This window comes from Dama dama, chromosome X, assembly GCF_033118175.1.
Source record: "Dama dama isolate Ldn47 chromosome X, ASM3311817v1, whole genome shotgun sequence".
NCBI classification, from domain to species: domain Eukaryota; kingdom Metazoa; phylum Chordata; class Mammalia; order Artiodactyla; family Cervidae; genus Dama; species Dama dama.
The window spans coordinates 8588892-8598417 of record NC_083714.1 but is presented as its reverse complement, the minus strand read 5'-3'; the positions used below and the strand labels follow the sequence as shown (position 1 = coordinate 8598417).

General features: G+C 46.0%; 1 non-coding gene across 1 annotated transcript; it reads left to right on the top strand.

Annotated features, from left to right (window-relative positions):
- Window positions 1-8306: 8306 nt before the first annotated feature.
- TRNAG-CCC (transfer RNA glycine (anticodon CCC)) lies at window positions 8307-8380 on the top strand. The gene has a single exon. It is a non-coding gene; the product is annotated as a tRNA-Gly (tRNA).
- The last annotated feature ends 1146 nt before the right edge of the window (window positions 8381-9526 follow it).

The window sequence follows — 9526 nt, the reverse complement described above, 5'->3', positions numbered from 1 at the left end:
GTACACTGGAGTCATCTAGACAGTTCTGAAGAATTTTCCATGCAGGAAGGGGTCAAAAGGACAGAGTACTGGGGGGAGGGGCGGGCAAAGGCAAACGGGAGTGCCCAAAATTGCAAAGCACCCTGGGTGGTGGCTTGCTGCCATTTATTTTCTCAGGTCAATTCTCACTTTTACCTCTACTTAGATGGTTTCCTCTTGTGCTAGCCCCAGTGTGTCCATGACATCACAACACAAGGGCCCTCTAGGATTTGAAGGTTGCTGGTTAATCTTTCAAAACCTGAACACATTCAGAGTGTACAATTGGATGAGTTTTGATGTGTATCCACCTGTAAAACCATCACAGCAGTGAAGATGGTGAATGTGTGTCCATCACCCCAAAAAGTTACCTTGTCTGCCCCAGTGCTCACTCCTTCATACCCCTTCTTGCCCTCCCCCTTCCCACAGTGATTGTTCTTCCTGTCACTCCACATTGGTTTGCCTTTTCTAGAATTCTGTGTAATTGAAATGATGCAGCATGCACTCTTCTTGCCTGACCTCAGCATAATGACTTTGAAGTGCATCCAGGTTGTTGTGTGTTTGTAAGTTCTTCATTTTTTAATCACTAAGTACTAGTCTTATTGTCTGAATGGATCAAAATTATTTTGGTACATTTTTAGGTTTTCCAAACTTTGGCCTTGACAAATAAACCTGCTGTGAAGTTTTGTGTGCAATTTCTTGTGTGGACAGTTGTTTTCCTTTCTCCCTCGTATATAGCTAGGAGTGGAATTGCTGGGTCACATAGTAAGTCTATGTTTAACTGAGGAACTGCCAAAGTGTTTTCCAAAGCAGTTGCACCGGGCTACCTTCCCACCAGCAGTGTATGAGGGGTCCAACTTTGCACGTCATCCTAACACTTGCTTTTGTCCATCTTTGTGATTCCAGACATCCTGGTGGGTTGAAGTGGAATCATGTTGTAGTTCTGATTTGTATTTTCCTGATGATTAATGATGTTGAGCACCTTTTTACAACCTCATCAGCCACTCATATATCTTAACTGGGTGATGTGTGTGTTCAAATCTTTTTACTTTTTTTTTTTTTTTTGGCTGCACTGTGGGGCTTACAGAATCTCAGATCCTTGACCAGGGATTAAACCCAGGCCTTCCACAGTGAAAGCTTTGAGTCCTAACTGCTGGACCACAAGAGAATTCCCCCTTTTTTTTTAACTTGGGTTGTCTTGTTATTTAATGTAAGAGTTCTAGATACAAGTCCTTAGTCAGATATGTGTTTTGAAGATATTTCTCCCAGACTGTGGCTTCCCTTTTCATTTTCCTAGCTGTTCCTTGATGAGAAGGAGTGATTTTATCTTGATGAAGTCAAATTTATGAGTTTGTAAATTTTATAACTTGCACTCTTCATATCACAGTTAAGAAATCTTTTCAAAACTTGAGCCACTAAGATTTGTTCCTCAATTTTTGCAGCACACTGCACCTCCCACTGAACTGTGGTGTTGGAGAAGACTCTTGAGAGTCCCTTGGACTGCAAGGAGATCCAACCAGTCCATCCTGAAGGAGATAAGTCCTGGGTGTTCATTGGAAGGACTGATGCTGAAGCTGAAACTCCAATACTTTGGCCACCTCATGTGAAGAGTTGACTCATTGGAAAAGACCCTGATGCTTGGAGGGATTGGGGGCAGGAGGAGAAGGGGACGACAAGAGGATGAGATGGCTGGATGGCATCACCGACTCGATGGGCATGAGTTTGAGTAAACCCTGGGAGTTTGTGATGGACAGGGAGGCCCGGCCTGCTGCGATTCATGGGGTCGCAAAGAGTCAGTCACGACTGAGCGACTGAACTGAACTGAACTAACTGCACCTCCCTGTCCTTCACCATCTCCCAGAGTTTGCTCAAACTTATGTCCATCAGATTGGTGATGCCATCCAACCATTTCGTCTTCTGTTGTCCCCTTCTCCTCCTGCCCACAGTCTTTCCCAGCCTCAGGGTCTTTTCAAGTGAGTCAGCTCTTCGCATCAGGTGGCCAGAGTATTGGAGCTTCAGCATTAGTCCTTCCTATGAATATTCAGTGTTGATTTCCTTTAGGATTGACTGGTTTGATCTCCTTGCTGTCCAAGGGATTCTCAAGAGTCCCCCAACACCACAGTTTAAAAGCATCAATTCTTTGGTACTCAGCCTTCTTTATGGTACAACTCTGACATCCATACATACATGACTACTGGAAAAACCATAGCTTTGATTATATGGACCTTTGTCAGTAAAGTAATGTCTCTGCTTTTTAATACACTGCCTAAGTTTGTCATAGCTTTTCTTCCAAGGAGTAAGTGTTTTTTTAATTTCATGGTTGCAGTCACCCTCTGAAGTGATCTTGAAGCCCAAGAAGATAAAGTCTGTCACTATTTCCATTTTTTCCCCATCTATTTACCATGAAGTGTTGGGACCAGATGTCATGATCTTAGTTTTTTGAATGTTGAGTTTTAAGTCAGCTTTTTCACTCTCTTCTTTCACTTTACTCAAGAGGCTCTTTCTTTAGTTCCTTTTTGCATTCTGCCATTAGGGTGGTGACATATGCATATCTGAGGCTATTTTTATTTCTCCTGGCAGTCTTGATACCAACTTGTGCTTCATCCAGCCCAGCATTTCACATGATGTACTCTGCATATAAGTTAAATAATCAGGGTGACAATACACAGCCTTGACACACTTTTCTTATAGAAGTTGCATAGTCTTAGCTTTTACATTTAGGTCTATGATCCATTTCATTAACTTTGTGTATGGTGTGAGGTCAATTCATGATTCATTTTTTTCTATTTAGATATCTAGTTTTTTTCAGGTCCATCTGCTAGACACCTGTCATTGGATTTGAGACCCCCCGGCTCATCCAGCATGACCTCATCTCAACATTTGTCATATAATTATATCTGCAGAGACCCTTTCTCCAAATAAGGTCACATCCACTGAGTCTAAGAATTGGCATATCGAGGTCCTCGTGGAGCCCAGTCAGGAACATTGTGGAACCCAGGGAGCTGGGGGAGGTATGAGGGCAGTGGGCAGGGGCAGCGGGTAGGGCTCAGAGGCCATAATGAGAATCTCAAACATGCCAAGCTTCTAGGGCAGGGTTCCAAGGAGCAGGAGCTGGATCGTCACTGACACTCACCACCCAGCTGATATGTGCCCTGCCCTGGGTTCAATCCATCCTCTTGGCACAACTGTACTGTGTCCATTTTACAGAGAAGGAAACAGGCCGCCCTGTGAGGTACACTCTGCTGGTCACAGAGTTGGGGAACAGGGTGGGTAGGGGCAGGGCCCAGCCCCCAGGCTCTTCCCCTTGGCAAAGTCCACACACATCACCAAGAGACAAGGGTCTCTCCCAACTGCTGGATACCTCTCACCACCTCCAGGGTAAGCACATGTAGAGGAAAAGTCAACAATTTATTGCTCACTCTGCGCGAGCAGGATTTCCAGCTTCTCAACCTGATGTGCCCTGGCAGGCAGGTGACAGGCTCCAAGGGGGCAGGGGTGAAATAAGACATGATGAGTTTTCAGTATCTCCTTTGTTTTTTGGAGAAGGAAGTGGCAACCCATTCCAGTACTCCTGCCTGGAAAATTCCATGGATGGAGGAGCCTTGTATACTACAGTCCATGGTGTCGCAGAGTTGGACATGATTGAGCGACTTCACTTTCACTTTTCTTTGTTTGTTTTTTTAATCCAAGTTAAATGGAAGGTTATACAGCTCCCTGACCCCGTGTAGCCTCTCACCTGCCACGGTCACTGGCCAGCCTTCTGCGGGGCTGGCTGCCCACTCCTTGTGCCCGCCCTCCCCACAGGCTCTTCCTCACCTGGTTACGGGCCAGGCCCCCAACCCCACTCCAGGCTTCTGCCAATACTGTTGGGGTCCGATGACCACTGCGGGTGACAACCGAGCTAGGCCTTTCTAAAGACGCACCATGTTGCCTTGGGAAAGCCTACCAGCTGACATTGCCCAGAGCACTCCCTTTCCCCCTGAGCCCTGGTTGTGCCCAGATTGGTGGTCAAGGCAGAGAAATGGCAGGGAAGCCAGCCAGAGACAGGACAATCCCCTGTGGGTGGGCCTTTGGGAGGTCATGTGCTGAGCCCTTCATCCAGCAGAGAGCGGCCCCATGAGCAGAGTCCATGCAACTCATGAGACACCCGAGTGTCCCCAAAGAGGCAAGTCGTGTGGGGCAGTAGCTGGGAAGCCATGAGGCAGCCTGAGGGCGGTGGGCAGGGCTGTGGGAGGCCTGCAAGCTGAGATTTGCGGTGGAAAGACTGTGGGAAAGCCTCAGCCAAGCTGCTGGAAGGAAACTTTTCTGCCCTCCCTTTCTTGAGAGCACTACGGAGATCCACCTCCCCTTTGTGAACCCTGGAGCTGGCCTGCCTCCTGCCAGTCTTACAGCTCAGGAAGGCTCTTCTTAAGGGCCCTGGAGTCACCTCTTTGAAATGCAAAATCTCCAGGAAGTTACCCTCGCGCCCCTCCAGGCAGAAAGAAAGCTTTCTGGTCCTGAGGTTAAAGGCAGTTCCCAGCACAGAGGGCCACCCAGATCACCAGGAGAACTTGCTGTGAGCTAGGATGGGTGATCTTGGAAAGGACTGCCTGACTTAAAAGACTGAGGATTCCTTCTGGCTTTGTAATGGGGAAACAATGAAAACAGTGACAGGGTTTATTCTGGGGGGGTTCCAAAATCACTGCAGATGGTGACTGCAGCCATGAAATTAAAAGATGCTTGCTCCTTGCAAGGAAACCTATGACCAACCTAGACAGCATATTGAAAAGCAGAGACATTACTTTGTCAACAAAGGTCCATCTAGTCAAAGCTATGGTTTTTCCAGCAGTCATGTATGGATGTGAGAGTTGGACTATAAAGAAAGTTGAGCGCCAAAGAATGGATGCTTTTGAACTGAGGTGTTGGAGAAGACTTGAGAGTCCCTTAGACTTCAAGGAGATCCAACCAGTCCATCCTAAAGGAAATCAGTCCTGAATATACATTGGAAGGACTGATGCTAAAGCTAAAACTCCAATACTTTGGCCACCTGATGTGAAGAACTGACTCATTGGAAAAGACCCTGATGCTAGGAAAGATTGAAAGCAAGAGGAGAAGGGGACAACAGAGGATGAGATAGTTGGATGGCATCACTGACTCGATGGACATGAGTTTGAGCAAGCTCTGGGAGTTGGTGATGGACAGGGAAGCTTGGCGTGCTGCAGTCCATAGAGTCGCAAAGAGTCGGACATGACTGAGCAACTGAACTGAACTGAGGAGTAAAGTTGTTTGCTTTCATTGCCACTTTTGTGGAGAGGACTCTGGGTGGGCAGGGTCCAGGGGCAGGGAGCCTAAAGTGGGAGGACATGGATCTGAGGCCTGAGGCCCACCCTTCCCTCCTGGCCTCCCTGGGACTATGATGATTCATCTATGCAGTGGGTGGGCTCCCCAAGTTCGAAACCAGATTGATTACCACAAACCAGGGCATTGCCTATTGAACATTCCTGAAATCCCAGAAAAACCTCTTAGAAGCTTCTGAATATAAGGAACCAGCGACAACAGAAATGGATTGTTGACTGAAAAAAAGCAAAACCTAAAAGTTGAGAATTATGTTGTATTTGGGGGCATTACTGAGGACTATAGTCCAGGACAAAGCCTTTCAGAGAGCTCTGAGAAACTGTTCCAGAGAGGTCAAGGAGGAGCCAGGTTTTGCTTCAAAACAACAAAATGGTAGTCAAACACCAAAAAATTTCTGCTAGTCACAAAAACCAGACATTGCAAGTTAATGAATTTCACGCTTTTCTATGTGGGGGGTGAGATTCAAGGGTCTGGGTTCAGTGATATCATTCCCTTGATACACACATTAGCTATCTAGGATCAGTATCCTATTTTTCTCCATCCTGAATTCCTCTCAGGATACAGAGTACTGGGGCAGCTGCAGTGGCTGATGGCTTGATCACTGGCATAATTGCTTGTTTACTGAGATGGCAGACAACTCTGAAAGCTGGAATCTGGGGCCATACGCAGGCCAGGGGGTCCTGTCCCAGCCACAGCCACTCACCCAGCAGGGGAAGAAGAATGAGGACCCAGAAACTGTCTACCCAGCACACTGGGCAGAAGCCTCAGGAAAGAAGAGGAGAAGAAGGAATCAGTGGTGGGTGGTCACTTTGCAAACCATGTGGATCCATCTCCACAGACAAGGTAAAGCACATAGAACAAGGCTGTGGAGCAGTCATTGTGCCGGCAGGTTTCTGTGTCAAGTTGGCTAGGCTAGGGTTCCCGGTGTTCAGTCAAGCATCTGTCTAGATGTCACTGTGAAGGGATTTTTGAGATGAGATTAACAGGGAAATACAGTTAGCAACTGAGCAAAGCATGTCAGTCTACATAATTTGGGTGGGCTGCATGCAATCAGCTGAAAGCTTGATGACAAAAACACCAAGGTCATCGTAAGAGGAAGGGATTCTGCCTCCAAATGGCCTTTGGACCAAGCTGCTACTCCTCCCTGAGTCTCTGGCCCAATGACTTATTCTGCAGACTTCAGAGTTGCCAGCCCCCAGAACTACATAAGCCGATTCCATATGTACACCTATCTAGAGCTCTCCAACTTGTCCTGTTTTTCAGAAGCACCCTGACTGCTACAGTCATAAAGTCATATGAATACACAGCAACTAAGTGCTCAGAGAAAACCTACTAGACAGGTGGAATGATATCAGCAAAATACAATGATAATGGAGTATTTTAATACAGTATCACAGGGTTGGGCTGATCTAGTGGACAAAAAAAAAAAAAGGAGAAATTCAATAGTGCAATTATCAAACTAGATTCTAGAGAAATAGTGAAAAGCACACATCTCTGAAGGACATTAATTTTTTTCAGTCTGTTGGGCATTTTAAATGTTGCATGCATTTGACCTCTATTATTGGTTGAATTCTGTTAAGAGTCTTAACCCCCAGAACTTTAGCACATGACCTTTTTTTATGGAGACCAGGATTCACAGAGATGGTCAAGTACAGATGAGGTCAATAGGGTGGGTCCTACTCCAACAGGACTGGGCCTTTATAAAAACGGGACATTTCAATTTGTGGTACTTTGTTAAAACTGCCCTGCCCTAGAAAGCTAATAAAGCCCCCACCCCAAAATCTTAAGCAATATATCTTCAGAGCACTATCCAGTACAATTCAACATACACATATAAAAAATGACCACAGTCTCAACAACTTGGAAACCAAGACAAACTCTACTATGCAAGCAGTAGATGGGTGAGGAAATGAAAAGTGAAATTTGAAAGCATCTCCCAACGCAAAGCAAAGAGGAATGTTTAGTGACAAACGTACAAGACACAGGAAAATCTCATTCAGGGCAAAATTGCAGACTTTGAGTGCCTTACTGATTCAAGATGAAAGCTGACAAAGGAGGTTAGTATTCCTCTTAAGAAATTAGGGGGAAAAAAAGAACAAAAACTGAGCCAAAAAGAAGACAGAAAGATGGGATTCGTAAAGATACAAGCTGAAGTCCTATGCACATGGTGCCCCATAGCCTGTGGACTCCACCGAAAGACATCCCCAGCCCGCTGCTCCAGTCTTCTGTCCTCTTCTCCTCGTCCTGCTGCATGGATAGTTCTGTTTTCAATCAGGCATGCTCCTGATCACAGCTGCATCCGCACTGGCAGACATGGACGTGGCTTGGGAGCGACCGACACTTTTTTTTTTTCATTTATTTTTATTAGTTGGAGGCTAATCACTTTACAACATTGTAGTGGGTTTTGTCATACATTGACATGAATCAGCCATGGAGTTACATGTATTCCCCATCCCGATCCCCCCTCCCACCTCCCTCTCTACCCGATCCCTCTGGGCGACTGACACTTTTTGACGAGGGGCAGGTGGCCGGCCAGGGTGAGTTGGAGCGGTGGAATTGGTTCTTCAGGTCTGGCCCTGCTGCTCAGCATGGTTGCTGTGAGTCCCGAGTTCAGCCCTGTGGATGCACACAGTCTCTGCAACCACTCACCAGCCCAGGAACCTGGGGCAGTAATGACTAGAGCTGCCACAAGCAGAGGTGTGCGAGTCTTTGTGTGTGCACACGCATTCATTTCTCTTGGGTAAATAGATACTCAGGAGTGGAATCATCAGGTCATTATGGTAGGTGAGTGTTTAATATTTTAACATGTGGCCAAACTGCTTTACAAAGTGTCTGTCCCATCTCCCACTCCCACCAGTGGTGCCTGAGCCTCCCAGTTCTTCCCCGTCCTTGTCGACACTCAGGATGGTCGGTCTGTGTTGTAGCCATTCTAGTGGATGTTAGAAGTTCAGGGTACTTCCCTGGTGGTCCAGGGGCTAAGGACTCCTCACTCCCAATGCAGGAGGCCCAGGTTCAATCCCTGGCTAGGAAACTAGATCCTACATGCCGCACCTACAAATCCCACATGCCGCAACAAAGACCCGGCACAGCCAAATAAAGACATAAACACATTTTGTAAAGTTCAGGAATTTTGAGAGTTGATTGTCAAACACGATTATTTAAAAAATTCAATTGTATAAACTTCCACTTAAATTGTATTAAAGAAACAAAGGAGATACTCCAAACACATCATGTCTTATTTCACCCCGGTACCTTGGCACAGTGCACCACCCAGGATCTCTTCTGAACCACACGTTCAATGACATCATGTGGGTAGCTGTGTTTTTACAACAGTTTGGCCTGGTGGGAATATTTACCCCACAGGAATCAGCACTGCCTGCAAACCAGGGCTAGACTGGTTATTGTTCGGTTGATTGTGTAGACTTGCTGCTGCTGCTGAGTCGCGTCAGTCATGTCCGACTCTGTGTGACCCCACAGACGGCAGCCCACCAGGCTCCCCTGTCCCTGGGATTCTCCAGGCAAGAACAATGGAGTGGGTTGCCATTTCCTTCTCCAATGCATGAAAGTGAAAAATGAAAGTGAAGTTGCTCAGTCGTGTCCGACTCTTAGCGACCCCATGGACTGCAGCCTATCAGGCTCCTCCGTCCATGGGATTTTCCAGGCAAGAGTACTGGAGTGGGTCACCAGTGCCTTCCTTCTCCATGTGTAGACTTGAGTCTGTAGTAATTACACTGTGACTAACAAAAAGAAAAAAAAAACTTCCAATATCAAAAACTACTATCCAGTTCAGCAGAGATTTTGTTCATGTCACCAATGAACACATGAGGTTCCAACACACACCTTTGCTGTTTCGCTTTTGTCTTGGTAAGATCAGTAGAAATATCAACCAACGTTTATGTGGGAACCACAGTCAGCCCTCAGTTGCAACCATGGGTCAGGTACCCATCCAAAAGTTTGGCAAGTCAACTGAAGAGATTTTGGTGAGAATCAATGGGTCATATGGAATTGAGAAATAGTGTATCATGTGTTTTATTGTATATATATGGTAGATTTATTTGTACATTGTGTGTTTACATATTTTATAACAGTAAAATTTATAATAAATTTACATGTCTGTGTCTGTGTGCATAAATAGACAGACATAGAGAAATATATACACTCCCCCAACACAGAGGTG